The sequence below is a fragment of the Phascolarctos cinereus genome, unplaced genomic scaffold, assembly GCF_003287225.1.
Source record: "Phascolarctos cinereus isolate Bilbo 61053 unplaced genomic scaffold, phaCin_HiC Scaffold_1;HRSCAF=81, whole genome shotgun sequence".
NCBI lineage: Eukaryota > Metazoa > Chordata > Mammalia > Diprotodontia > Phascolarctidae > Phascolarctos > Phascolarctos cinereus.
The window spans coordinates 80,702,615-80,718,252 of NW_027555514.1; the positions used below are offsets into that span (position 1 = coordinate 80,702,615).

Sequence of the window (15,638 nt, forward strand, 5' to 3'; positions counted from 1 at the left end):
CTACTCTTGATTCCCTTGTTTCTTTGTCCTACTGTCGACCATGACTTGACATCTTAATCTCAGGCTCCCACCATCTAACTCCTTCACTCCTATTTGTATGCTCACAAAACTGCTTAACTGGGTCCACTACAAATTTATGCTAGCCAATTTCAAATGGGCCCTCAGTGTAAGAAGTCAATCCTATGACCACTAGTAACTGATTCTTTACCCCATTCACAACAGTAGCCATTCAAAACATTTTCTTCTTTTCTCAAGGTGCACACTCCACTCCTTTCCCTCATCCTCTGTGGTGACAGCCTTCCTTATACTTCACCAAAAACATTTAAATGATTCACTAAGAATTCTCCTCTCCTCTTCATCTTGTCTTCTGCAACAGATTGCCCCCACTATCATTCCCACTCTTTCTAACCTTCTATCCCTTCTTCTCTACTAGTTCCTTACCTGCTACCAACAAACACACTCATGTCTCCTCATCCTTAAAAAACCTTCACTTGATTTAACCATCCTGGATAGCTACTATTCTATATCTTTCCCTCCTTTTTGGCTAAACTCCTGGAGAAAGGCATCCTCACTAGGTGCTTCCACTACTTCTCTTCTCACTGTCTTCTAAACCCTCTGTAATAAGGCTTTTGACCTCAACAATCAAATGAAATTACTTTTGCCAGTTACCAATGATGTTTGAATTGACATATCTAATCCTTACCCTTCTTTACCTTGTCAATCACATCCTCCAGGATCTTTCTGGATCTTTTTTTGACAATGCTCTCACAGTTCTCCTACCTTGACAGATACTACCTACTTTCTTTCACTAGTACTCCATCCATGTTATATACATTAACTATGGGTATTCCTCAAGAATGTCCTTGGACCTCTTTTCTCCATTCATTCTTCATTTGATGATCTCATCAGTTTCCATGGTTTCAGTTATCATCTTGATGATAATTCCCAGATGCAGTCTCTTTCTTGATCATGAGTCCTTTATCACCAACTGCCTGGTGGGTATTTCTAAGTAGATGTACCATAGGCAGTTCAAATTTAACATCTAGCTTTCTCCCTGAATTCACCACCTTACAACTCTACTATTACTGTTGAGGGCACCATTATCCTCCCAATCATCCAGTTTGCAACCTCAGTGACATCCTCTTCACTCACCTTACATATGCAATCAGTTGCCAAATCTTATACTTTCATTCTCTACATCTTTCCCGTTATGTCCCCTTCTTCCCTTTCTCACTGTAACCATACCTTTTCAGAGACTCATCACCTCTCATTTCTTCACACACCCCACATATACCATAACCTGCAATACCTTATACTTTCATTGTCTACATTTCTCCTGTATGTCCCCTTCTCTCCACTCACACAGCTACAACTTCTCATCACCTCTTGACTTGACTATTCTAAGTGTTATAATTCATTACTTTATCTCAAATTTTTCTCTTCTCCATTCCATCCTCCACTGAACTGCCAAAGTGATTTTTCTAAAGTTCTGGCCATGTTCATCACCCCATTCAAACTGTAAGAGATCACCTATTCCCTGATCAAATTTAAAGTCATTTTTTTGGTATTTAAATCTTATAATTATGCCCACTGGCTCTCTAGCATATCTGGCATACTCATCCTACAAAACTTACCTATCAGAATCCCTGGCTTTCTTTAAGACTCAGCTCAAGTACTACTTCCTTCAGGAGGTCTTTCCTAGTCCCCACCTCAAACTTTATCTCTTCTGTATTTAACTTGCATGTAATTTAATCTGTTTTTGTCCTCAAGTACTTGGAAGTAAGGGCAGTTTTTGCTTTTTCGTATTATTTCTAACACCTAACAAATAGAATGCTCTTAGTAAATGTTGATTGACTGATAGTAGTGAGAGGCATCTAAGTGGGGCAGCTGAGTGGCACAGTACATAGAGTGCAGGGCTTGGAGTCAGGAAGATTTGAGTTCAAATATAGCCCTAGATATTTACTAGCTGTGTGACCCAGGGCAAGGCTCTTAACATCTCCCTCAGTTTCCTCATCTGTAGAATAGGGACAATAATATTACCTATCTCCCAGGGTTGTTGTGAAGATCACATGAGACAATAATGGCAAAAACTTTTAGCATGGTGCTTGGCACATAGCATACACTATATAAATGCTTTTTCTTTTCCCTTTTTATGTATATGATACAAGGAAAAAGGGGAAGGTTAATGAATGAATAAAATGCATTTATTAAGCACTTATTATGTATCAAGCACAGAGCTTAAAAAGCAAAGAATGAATCATACAGATTCATTCATGTAGAATGAATTTATAAATCATCATCTGCATATAATCAAAAAGCCACTAGTTCTAAGTATTTGAAAATATGTGAGGCCCAGAATAGGTTCCAGGGGTAGACTGCAATTACATTGATGTGAGGGTTCCAAGTACAGGTCTGCACCTTCACTGCATCTCAGGGTTTAGGAACGTTTTTCTTGGCACTGAGAAGTTCAGAAACTTGCCGGAGGTCAGTATGAGTCAGAGGCAACCCTGAATCCAAATCTTCCTGGTTCTGAGGTCAGCTCTCTTTCCACTATACCAAGCTGCCTCTCAGTAAACACTGCCTTAAAAAAAGTAAAGTGATAAGCTATTACTTTAAAATTGATATATATGTATACACATACATATATATGATATGTTATATAGCCTCTAAGTAACATAGAAATACCATTATGTTTTAAATTATGCCTATCATTTTATTAAATTATGTAAATTCATGTAAGTAAATTAAAGATATCAATTATTTAAAGAATATCATCTAAAAAGTAATTTTAGACTGGCATAAACAAGTAAATGGTATAAAGGAGGTTTAGAGGAAAAGGGAATACCTAACATTCAAATGATTCTGTTCTCTATTTTGTACACATATGTACAAATTTTAATATAACCCTTATGAGATATGTAGCTCAGTGTCTAAATATAAAAGACTGAAAGCTTTTAAAACCTGTTAAAAGTCCTATCATTTAAGTTAATCATCTTTTAAGTAATTAACTAAAGCTGAAGACGTTCAAAACTATAATGGTATAGACTATATATTAACTATTGGAATTAAGAATAAGAACTTACATTTGTTCATGGAGGTGGGAGGTCCACAGGTGTTATACAATGTGCATGTTTTTGGACTTTTTCAGTGTATTGACTAGTTGCACTTATTTTTCTTCCTTTTTCCAAATAATAATTATCTGCTTTGTGGGATGGATCTCTGGGGAGGAAGAAGGTGGGAGGAGGAAGGATAATGGAGCTAACAAATTTAAGAAACAGAAGATTTTTAAAAAATAAAATAAAAAGAATATGTGCTTAAAAATGATTTCAAAACATCTACCAATTCCAAAGAGGGATCATATCACCTAATGTAATAACCTTCACTGCTCACTCCCTCAATTCTAACAAATCAGAAATTTGAAATTATAAGGAGAGTTTCTAACTTCTCAAAATAACCTAAAACTCATCGAATCAGAAATAGAAGAGAATAGATGAAGGGAGCACACTAGTACAAAAGTGATATCTTAAAATGAATTTTTTAAAAAAGGGAAAAATGAATATTTGAAAATAGTATTAGTATTGTCATTTTTTGAAAGTGTAAATCCTGGAACCTTTGATTTCTAAAAGTTTAGTGTACAAAGATATGTTAACAGAATTTATGTTCAATTATCCTGAATTCATGTTAAAAAGAATGGCAACTGTCATTGCCTGGAACCACAGGAGCTGTTTGATAAGCAAGATAAAAGAGAATGGAGAAAACAAGTAGGATGGTATATAAACATAAATCCAAAATACCTTTTTCCTCATTAGTTTTTTATCAATTCCCAACACTTCACAAAGCACTTAAAATTAGTATTTACCATTCATTTAGTTCAGCCTCTTTTCTTGACATGTTGAGGAAGGCTTCCAGACAGCCAAATTATCCAAGAATAAGCAGGTGATAGGAGGGCCATACTCTACTCTAGGCAATGTCTGTGGTATCAAATTCAGTTCCAAGGATATTTTAGGATGGACACTGGTAAGTTGAATAGCATCCAGACAACCAGGAAAGTGAAGGGGATTGAGTACATAGCATATGATAATGGTCTGTTAGTATGGCCCTTCCCAAAATCACTTTATATATATTTTCTTCTGAGTTAGCAATATAATAAAAGTTCTTTTCCTCCAGAAGAATATAAACTCTTTGAGGGCAGAGACTGCTTTAGTACACAGCACACAGCACAGACTAAGTACTTACTTAATAAATGCTTTATAAATGAAGAAATGAATGAGAAGACTTGGGAAGGGAGCATTGGTCTGATAGCAGTTGTTTTTTTTTAAATTGGAAGGCTGTCATGTGGAAGTGGGACTAAACTTGTTCTCCTTAGTTCTATACAGCAGAACAATGTGAGAAATGCAAGGCAAATTTGTGTAAATAAAAATTTTCTAACATTTATGGCTATGACAAAGTAAAATGTGCAGCCTCAGAAGGTAGCAGGTATACCCCCCTTATTGAAAGTGTTCAAGTACAGGCTGCCATTTAATCAAGGGTAAGGCAGAGAGGGTTCTTTTTCATTTCAAAGTCCCTTTCAACTTTGTGAAATATGTCATTGTGTCCAACAGCCCTTTAAAAAGAAAAAAAAAAAGGTCTTTTACTGCCACGATTGTACACTGGCAGACATTTTTTACCTTAGAATTTTTATTTTAAAATTGTTCACATTTACTGTTTTTTACCTAACTTATAATTTTTTAAATCACAGTGACTGGTAGTTTGATTTTAGTAGCACCAGCCAGTGAACCACATATAATTTAGTTATTTCCTTAAGGCTCTTAAAAATTATCAGATGATATTTAGTAAACAGATATTATGGAGTCTTAATAAAGGCAGTTAAGTGAAAACAAAGTGTTCAACAGAAGACAATCACTGTAAAAAATAAAGTTTACCCATTTGTGAAATTTAACAATCTGAAAGTGTTGGTATTTGGTAATTAGGTGAAATAATCACAAGCAAGTTACAATATAATGTAAAGCTATTCACAGAATCAGAGATAAGATATCACTACTAATGTCAAGAAGGTCACAGAATTCCAACACATTTCACATTTTAGAGAAAATGTCTAGGTACATCCTAATTACACTTAAATTACATTTTCACTAATTCATGATTTTTCCTTTTAAGACTTTTCTCTGTTATACATACTCTAGTAAAACATACCACAATTCCTTCCTACTTCAGGTTGACGATCTTAAACTATAAAATAACAGCTTGCTAAGAGTTCTAGATGTCACATCAAAGGGCCAGAAATACACAAAAAAGGAAAGATAATAAGCAATATGTAATTATTTATCTCAACTGTGAATACACTTTAGGGGATGTTACATACTAACAATTATCTTTTCACAACAGTATAGCATTTAGTAATACTTTGACTTCATTCTTTATGGCAGATTCTTTTATTGGTCCAGCTCATTCTTATATGTTCTCTCCTTTCAATTGAGAAAAATCTCTTAGGAGTTTGCCCAATGGCATTGAAAACTGTAGAAAATGGGTCTAACCATAATTTTATATAGGAAAGGTAGTGCCTAATAATTAACTGAAGATCTATACTTCCATTACTGAAATTTGTTGCAATTAAAAATCTAACTTATTTTATAACGATGAAGTTTTAAAAAGCAAACAATTTTCTCCTAATGGATCACATTTCATATCCAGTGTCCTTTGTGATATTTCCAATATAAATTATTTGGGTAGTCTCTGAAATATTATCTCTATGCTAAACTCATTGCTTCCACTTCAGGAACTGGACAACTAATTATACTCTGTTGACTCAACAAAATTTAATTTTCAAACTGTATTCTCAAGTTCAAATTCTGAAAGGATATTAAAGACATCATTCCTTCCTAAAAGATGAAAACATAAATATTTAAGAAGGTGAAATAACAACCTTTAAAAGTAAATTCTAGGGGCAGCTAGGTGGCGCAGTGGATTGAGCACCAGCCCTGAAGTCAGGAGTACCTGAGTTCAAATGTGGCCTCAGACCAAACAGTTGACACTTACTAGCTGTGTGACCCTGGGCAAGTCACTTAACCCCAATTGCCTAAAAGAAAAACAAAAGTAAATTCTAAATCTTTTTTGCTTTCTGCTTACTATGCACCACATGTTACTATGAGTAGGAAGTATAAGAAGTATGTTTATTCAAAAACTGAACTAAGGTGAGTTGGATGAGAAGCCAGTCCCTTAAAACCACTTGTTTATCTTTCAATCTATAATCACAGATTTAATAAAAAGAAGGAAGGTATATTGTCCAAATATATCAAAGAAGACTAGTGTTAAGTTTTTCATTAGAATATAAACTCCTTGTGAGTAGGGATCATTTTTTCTTTGTATTAATTTGTATCCTAAGGCCCTAGTACAGTGCCTGGCCCAGAGGAGAAGACTAATAAGAGTTTGTGGATTGATTGTTGATTTAATTCATTACCACAGGGGATAGAACCAAGCTGTGGGATTTTAACTCTGCAATTTAAGAGTAAAATTAGTATTATTTGGTGGTCAATGAAAAACTCAAGACAACTCAGAAATGCCTCCACTTTTATAAGTTTCAGTTTTTCATTTACTAACACTGAAGAGGGACACAAGTCAAAATAGATATAGAATACATAATAAGCATAAAAGTGTGAAAGAAAATGCTTACAGGAGAGGTAATATACAATATCTTTTATCACATATGATGAGAAACGCTAACTAGAAGTTAGGAGGGAGAAAAGGCACACTGACCATTTTTATTATTTATAAATGGAAAAACAACTTAAATGTAACACAAATACATCTATCAGAAATGTTAGATATTTAAGTCCCAGCTAAATTAAATTCATTTCTTCAACTTAAGGAAGCTTCTTACTTGAGAGAAAAGACCCCCATATTAAATCTCTACTAGAAACAGAGGAACTATATATTCTCCAAAAGACACTTCTGATAAACAGTACAATAACAAATTTCTGGGCAATAAACACTAGTTAATTCAAGAACCTAAATGAAGAAAAGACTTCCCAATAAGCTCATACAAAGTACTGTAAGCTTTAAACATAATAATTTAGGGACAGTTTAAAGAGTAACACTTATATTCCTTGTTTTCCCTCAATTAAAAAAATTTAAATAAGTTTAACATCCATATACCCTGCACATGGATACTGAAGACTACTAACACAACAGGAAGATGGCTAGAACTCACCTTCATATTTTTATGAAGGGGCATGAATTCATTTATTTTAAAAGAATATACAAACATTATAGAATTGTGAAGCTTCATCACTTAGAGCTGCCATTTCAATCCAAACTGTAGTATAACTGCAATGATCCAGGAGAGACTTTTTGAAGTAACTATATTACTCATGGCAATGACTCCTTTATTCCCTTACTACCACCCAAATCTAATATATCAAAAATATTTGGGTTGGAGTAAACTCCAAAAGATTTAAATTGTTTTTTCTCTTAAACGTATTAAAAGAAAGATTAAGAGGGGGTGTGTGTGTGTGTGTGTGTGTGTGTGTGTGTGTGTGTGTGTGTGTGTGTGTGTGTGTTTTAACTTCCCTGAGCCATGTTATCTTCAAAATGTCTGCTGGCACGGGCAGTATAGTTTATGATGAAACAGCCAGCCTTCTGAAAGCTGCTACGGGCAGCAGGCTTTTGAAGTGACCTAAAGTACATTCATATTCACTTAAAATTACACAAACTCAGAAGCAAATTGTACAAAATTATTCTATTCAATTGTCCTGAAATTTGAAAAATTTCCATGATGAATAAATTAAAATGACTAGTTTAAAATGCTAGTGTTAAGATTATGTGAAATGCTTCCACTGTAAACTCCATTAAAAAAATTTCTAGCTAAAAATGTTCAAGTTTAATTATTTAATCAACAATTCATGTTAACTATGATAAGCAAAAAAAAATTACCTTCTTTAAATAACATTTAAGATTTAATCTTGCTTAAAATTCAATGAAAAGACAAATTTTTGATTGGGTCTGTCACTTAAATGTCTAGATTAAATGTCCAAAAATATAAAATGTGTTTAATACACAGCTGTACACAAAAGTATTATTTAATTTTTATGCGGCTATAGTTTAACAGAGCTATGACTGGGGAAATTAGAAAGAGTTAAAGAAGAGACACTATATATATGTGGTGTTTGTGCTAGGATTTTTTAATTTTTTTTAGGGATCTTTAGTTAGAACACACATTTGAAATAATCAAAGTTAAGGCTTAGATAGCAATTATTTTTCTGTTATGTGGCTTTTAAAAAAATAACCTTTGCTTCAATAAAATTAATGCAAAAATGTTAAGTTAGAACTCATTTAAAAATAATTAAAGTTAAGGTTTACATAGTAATATTGACTATTAAAACTCATCTTAAGAGAAACATTTTCCATTTATTCAGACTACTAAGATTTACTTTGCTTTGAAAAGCTTCAATGTTATATAAATATGAATTCATAAAACAGATTACTGATTTGCAGTATAAAAACATCCACCTATCAACCCCCCCCCCAAAAAAGTTTCTTTGCATGGGTTTGCTTCCTTAGAACATTTAAAATGTGACCCACATATAACTTCTTATGAATAAATCCATTCCATAGATTTCTTGCTATTGTGTGAATTTAAGCAAATCCCTCAAATTCTCTGGGACTCATGTTTCCTCATCTATAAAATGAGAGGATTGTGCTGGATGATCTCCAAGTTTCCTTCTAACTCTAAATTCTTGGATCCCATGATATGAGTACTCATAAATATTTAATTCTAGAGGTTCTTAACCTATAGTCTGAAATTTAAAAAAAATATATTCTGATAACTATATTTCCATGTAAGTGGTTTCCTTTGTAATCCTATGTATTTTCTTTTATTTTAAAAAATAGTTTTCTCAGAAGGAGTCACCAGACTGCCAAAGGGGGACTATGACATAAACAAAGTTGAGCCCCAGATTTAGTCTATTAAGCTTCATTCTTTGGGGGGAAACAATTAGAAGCATCAATGAAAAATTCATACTTAATTGGTACTGTCCAGTCAAAATTTGTCATTTTTCAAATAAGGAAATTGAGGCCCACAGAAATGAAGTGACTTCTGCAAGGTCAGAGCTATGTCTTTGTCTCTTCTAAAAATTCAGGGCACTCTTTCCACATCAATTTGTTATGATACATTTTAAAAGTACCTCTCCAGTACATGACATTGTCATAAAAAAATTCAACAATGTAACATGGAAATTTTAGATGTTGCCTCCATTATTTACTCTTTAAACTTCAGACCAAAAACTCTTCTGCCATTTCCACATTAAGTGCTACATAACTATTTACTGATGATCCCTAGAAAGTCAAGTGAAACAAAATATTATTTTTCAGCTACTTTTAAAACATTATAAAAAGAAATATTTTGTACTTTAAATACTTATAAAAAACCCAAATCTGTTTTATTAATAAGCTTGAGCTTCTCCCATACATCTCCATTGTTTTTTTTAAAATCACTTTAATTTGTGAAACTATTTTCCAGGATATGAAATTTCCCTTTAATGCCAGGATATTTAAATTTTAAAATGTCTTTTAAAAAATATACTATTCTACAAAGTTCTGCAGAATAAAAAAGATTTACACAAAAGTTCTAACAAATTTTCCTAACTATATAAAATAGCTTTGTACTTTAAACTTACAGAATTTAATGAAAAAAAATTATAGCGCACAGGCAAAATTTCTCTCATTAGTCACCATAGTTTCTATATAATACAGCTGAGTTTTAATTGTGATGATTATCCTATTTGTGTATTACTTTGGCTATTTCTTTTCTCCCACATCCTGCTTGCATTTTGACCACTCTTAGTATCATCTTAGTATCAATACGCATACTTTTTCAGTCAGTGGTATGTATCCTCAGGACAACAATCCAACGAAACCAAACCATATTTCTCTTTGCCAAGAAAAAAAAATTCCAAAATTGGTGTTGATTTTGATATAATCTTTAAAAGGTGACATCTACTATGTTACTAAATAATAATTAATTTGTGACTGAAACAAAACTGGAGAAGATGCCATACTCTTAAAAAAAAAAAGGAACAATATAAAAGATAAAACTCCTAACCTCTCCTAGAGGACCACTTGGTAGACCACCCAGTCTCCAGACACTATTTTCCTTTCACAGTCACCAAGCAACCCCCTTATTCCAAGTGGTATAAGGTATGTATATTTTACTTGATGTTCTTTCACTTTTATTTTGGAATGTCACAACACTCCTGATACATGAAGTAACAAAAAAAATTCCCAAAATCAGATCTGGTGAACACTTCAACAAAGAATGGGCAGAAAAAAAAACAGCTCAGTTAACTATGTTACTTACTAAAAGCTGTAGTTAAAGGTTTTGTGGTGAAAATAGTCAACACTATTGAGTGAATGAAGAATAAGGCTTATGTATTAAGGGAAAGCCAACACCTTTAAGTAGTACACAGCCTTCAGAGAGGGTTGATACTGAGAACTAATTATTAAAAGATCCTTAAAATTATTTACAAAGTAAATCAATCTTGCAGATTACAAAACAAAAAATAAAAACAAAAAACCCTTACTTACAACTTACATCCCTAGATAACTGCCTATCTCCACTTATAACTAAAAGTGACTTGTAGCCTGTAATTAAGAATATAGTATAGTTACCTTACAATAGGTTTTCTTCTCCCAGTTAGGAAGATAGCTATAGGAGTATCAATTATACCTTATATTTACACAGTATTTTAAGGTATTTGCACAGTGCTTTAAATATTTTATCTTGCTTAAATGATATAGTAGATAGAATACTGGACTTGGAGTCAGTAAGATCTGAGTTCAAATCTAGCCCCAGATACTTACTAGCTGTATGTCCCTATGCAAGTCATTTAACCTGACTCAGTTTCCTCATCTATAAAATGGAGATACTAACAGTATATTTCAGAATTACTGGAAGAATAAAATAAAAAAATCCAAACCATTCATATAGCACTTTGCAAACCTTAAAGCTTTTACATAATTATTGCTTGATCTTAACAATAATCCCATGATCTAGGCAGTTTTTTAAAAGAGATTTTACAGCTACTGAAACTGAGGCTCACATGTTAAAAATGACTTATCTAAGGTCTCCCCACCTAGAGCAGACTTTTAGCACCAGAACCCAAGTCTTCTGACTCCAAGACTAGTACTGATTCCACAATCAATACTGATTACATTAACAATGGAATACATTATTGGCTCCCTAAGGTGTTAAAAAAAACCCAGTTATTTAAATTGTCATTCAAGAAGTGGTTGTCAGTTCAACAAATAGTAACTATAACATGTGTAATACAGTGGTAAATTATCTTTTACTCTTTTTCATTTCTACACTTAGTACCTCATCAAAGAGTAGAAATTTGGTCCAAATTTTAAAAAAAAGAAAAAAAATCCTAAACTTAACATAAATTGGTGGCTAGAGTGAAAGTTCAGATTAATCTGTGGCTTTCTTTTACAGTCCCACCATACTTCCTTCTCTTGACAAAGATAACCTTAGCTACATACTCCCATTTGTTCTTTCAGTACATTCTGTTCGTTCAGGAGAGTGGGCATTGCAACTGCTATCTGGGAAAGTAAGATGTAATCTTGCTTTACTGCCAGAACCACCATTGCCAGGGGGCAAACTGTATTTGAAGGAGTGCCCACATAGAGGAAATCACAGATCTATCAAAGTAACTTAGAAAAAAAAATGACAATGGTGAATGTTGAGCGCATGAATACCTTCTTTTTCAAGCTGGCACAGCATAAGCTTGGTTGGAAAAAACCATTCAAGACAAAGGATGAGAGAATATCAATCTCCTTCCAACCAAGACAAGTTTTACTGAACAAAAAAGTCCAAATAAGTGAGAAAAGAATTCTGAATTCCTTTTTAAAGGGCTATGAACTGAGATTTATACTGCAAAACCACCAAGAAAAAAAACCTAGTAAAGATAAACCATGTATTAACCTATGTTCAAAGTAATACCTAGAATGAGAAATGTTTCCTTATAAAATGCCTAGATGATGGAAAAAAGTGCTATCCATATGACAGAACCATTCACACCGCAAAAAGATTACTGTTAAACCCAATGTTTAATACCAGGAGTTTTCAGGGTTTAAAACATTCTGTAAAAAATAATTTATGACAAATTTTTGATCTCCAGTTCTCCCTTTAATTTCTTTCATATAACTCTGCTTAATTGCCAAGTTTTCCATGTGGATTTGAGTTGTAGGGATACAGAACAAAATGACAATGAGACACTAGGTAGTTAAGGCTGTAGTCAAAATCTGGTTAAAGTACTGAGAATACTCCAGGCACAACAATATCATTAGATTTCACTGTATCCAAAAAGGAACTGATACAGGAAGCTACCAAGTAAAAATGCCTTAAGCACAGAAGACATCCACATTCAAAGAAAATTCTTGCTGAGAAGTATACATGGTGTATTTTATGTGGTTACACTTGTGAGAAAGACCCAAATAAAAAGATCACAGATACAGAGTAAGAAGAGACCTCAGAGGCCATCTAAACCAATACCTTCATTTTATAGGAGAGCAAATTAAGATTCACAGATACAAGTGACTTGTTCAAGGTCACAACTCTGAGGACTAAAGAATGCTTAAACAGTGTGCCAAGTAGGGATGCTGACATAATTTACAACCAAATTTGTTGTCCTTTAAAGTATCTGAGCTTGTGAAAAGTACCTCATTAAGCTAAAACACATTAAAACCATAACTAAAATGTCTTAATAAAAGAAAAATCACCAACAGCTGTTCACCATTATGGTTTTGATGAGCTCATCTCAAATTTATCTAGGAAATTACTATGAACTTAGCTACATTATCTTTTCTGACCTTTGAACTTCTGATTTAGTCCATCAAAAAAGAATGACAGTTAAGGCAATGATTGTAAGCCAAGCAGCAGACACTGTACCAGAACTGGTCAGATAACATAGAGCAGAATATTTCTGCAAGGGTATTGGATATAGTTAGTAACTCAGCTCTTATGCTTCAATGGTTTTTATTTTGAAACCAAAACTACAAATGGGTACTTGTCTAGGAAAGTTATCTATGAAAGACAACTTTCAAAACACCTAAGAGCTATTTCTCCAATATCTTGCAAGTAAATGTAATTACATCCCAAGATTGCTACCCCTAAGATGATTTTACCTCCCCTAAGTCTGGTAAAGATTTTTTGGTGCCTTTTAACAAGGTCTGAATTAGAACTAACAAAGCTGATTTTATATAGAAGGGGAAAACTCACAAAGCCAATTTATATGGAAGGGGAAAACTATTAAAAGTTATTTTTTTCTTTAAAAACTTATTTTAGGACAAAAAGACGATAATAAAATCGTTTATTAAAATGATGTAGTGCCAGCTCCCTCATGTTAAATGCCTGGGACTAAAAAACTCCAGGTACTCTAGAAGTGTGAACCAATAAGGCCCTTTTCACACCTAACTCCACCTGCTTCATAATTTTCCTTCATGGGAACGCGACAGCATCTTACAAATGATCAGTTCCACCTTTCCAAGATGGGCTTTCAGTTGCTTTTCACCACAGACCATCTCAAAGTTCTTGTGTAACGCTTCTAGTGTCACGCAGAGATCCTCAGCAGCCAGAGGTACAGTCAAATTGTACAGCACAAAATTCAGGGCGAACAAACTACACACAATTTCAAGGGCTTCAGAAGCCCAGGGTGAGGAAGGACCTCCCCGAAGAGGTCGGGAGCAGCAAGAGCCAACTGACCACACCATTTCTTTTCTTCCGCAGAATGCCCTCTGCCCTTTAGACTCCATCAGGGCACAGGGGAGTCTAGAAAGGGACGAGGGGCTTCTCTCTAAAAAACCACAAACATCACTTTTCCCAAAATGCTCCCCAAATGAAGAGAAAAGGCACTTGCATGTGGCGACCGCCGGGCACAAGCGGCACAGAAAAGGCACAAGGTGGGCGAGGGAAAGGGCGGAACTTTTTATTATTTGTATTAAAAAGGCGTGAGCAGAGCGGCGACCTGTTGAGGGAGGAGGGCGAGGAAGGCGCAGCCAGGGCCCCCGCCTCGCGCCCGCGTCCTTCAGGGACCAGGCGGCGACGGCGGCAGCTGCCATTACTCGCCCAACAAGGAGCCGCACTGGCCGGCCTGGCCACCGCGCTCCGCCGCCCTCCCCCCTCCCGGCCCTCGCCACACGTACAGATCCATGTTCCCGGGGGGGGGGTGCTCCCGGGGCACCGAGCGTGGCCGGCCCTCGGCCTCCACGCGACGCCCCGGCTTTCCCGCTGCCGACCAGGCCTCGGCGCGGTTCTTCCAAGGGAAGATTTTCCCACCGTCCTTTGAAAGCCACCGCGGGGAGGGGCAGGGGATGCGGAGGGGGTCACTCCTCTCACCCTCCCCCCCCAAAAGACACCCGACCAGAAGCCACGACGAGAGGATGCACCGCCCACGGCGGCCCCCCGCCTGCCACCTCCCCGGCCTGGGAGCACCCCCGCGCTGCCCCACGCGGCTCCAGTGGCCAACTTCGGCCGAGCCCCAGGGAGCGGGCGAGAGGAGGGCAGATCGGGTGCTGCGTGTGGGGGTCAAGAGCACAACAATAAGGGGTCCCGTTCCCCTCCAGGAATTCTCGCAGAGGACCCCCGCCCCCCCCCAGCAGGCTGCTTCTCCCCACCATTATGCTCGGGCTTCCCGAAGCCGTCGCCACCGCCGCCTCGGGCTCCTTCAGGCGCCCCCAGTCCCCCCTCCCCGCGCACGCACACTCACACACACACACTCACAAACACACGGACACTCCCGCCCATCGCCCTCCTTCCTTCCTTCCCCCTCTCCCCCAGCTCTGGGGACAGCACGGCAGGGAAGGGCGGGAAGGAGCGGGGGGTGCCCCGGGGTGAGGGCTGGGGGCGGCCTGCCCGGGGGGCAGGTCCCCGCGGCCGCCGCCCTCCCCTCCCGGCAGGGCCCGCGGGCTCGGGGCTCGGGAGTTTGGAAGGCGCCATGTTGATAATCCTCCATCACACAACCCGCCCCGGGAGAGAGAAGGCGAGAGACCCGAGGCGGGGGGGCGGGAAAGGAGCCGCGACAATGGAGGACGACAAGGAAGGGGCGGCGGGGAGGGCACGCGCGGGGGCCGCCCCGGGCCGGCGGGGGCAGAGTCAGCCCGGCGGGGCCCCCTCGGCCCGGCCGCCCCAGCCTCAGCCTCCCCCTCAGTCCGCCCGCCCGCCTCTTCCCCACTTACAGCGTCGCTCCGCTCCTCACCTGGTGCTGCGGCGGCGGCGGCGGCGGCGGCGGCGCGCGGGCGGGCGGGCGGCGGGCTGGCTCCCGAGCCGGGGAGGGAGGGAGGGAGCGAGCGAGCGAGGAGGGCGCGGGGAGCGAGGAGGGAGGGAGAGAGGGAGGGGACCGGGGGAGGGGGGCGGCGGCGGTGGCGGGGGCGAGAAGTTGGGAGGCGCGCCCGCCGGCCTGCCTGGCTGCCGGGGGAAACTTTTCAATCCCTTCCCCAGGCCGCTGCTGCCTCCCCCTTCACATGTTGGTTTTGTGTGCGTGCGTGTGTGTGTGTGTGTGTGTCTGCGTGTGCGTGTGTGTGTTTTCCTTCCCTCCCCTCCTCCTCCCTCCCTCCTTCTTTCCCTCCCTCCCTCCCTCCTCCCCGCTCTC

At 38.0% G+C, this 15,638-nt stretch overlaps 1 protein-coding gene across 3 annotated transcripts in view; it reads right to left on the reverse strand.

The window, feature by feature from the left end:
• ZMYND11 (zinc finger MYND-type containing 11) overlaps positions 1 to 15,340 on the reverse strand; it is a 153,332-nt gene extending 137,992 nt beyond the window's left edge. Inside the window, exons 1-2 of one of the 3 annotated variants that reach the window (XM_078152510.1) lie at positions 3,084 to 3,211; positions 2,386 to 2,581 (exon numbers count right to left, since the gene is read on the reverse strand). The gene's annotated coding sequence lies outside the window, so the exon portion shown is untranslated. Of the gene's footprint in view, positions 1 to 2,385; positions 2,582 to 3,083; positions 3,212 to 15,225 lie in introns of those variants that run through there. The other 2 variants (XM_078152508.1, XM_020990352.2) reach the window with 2 other exon arrangements.
• Positions 15,341 to 15,638: the final 298 nt, after the last annotated feature.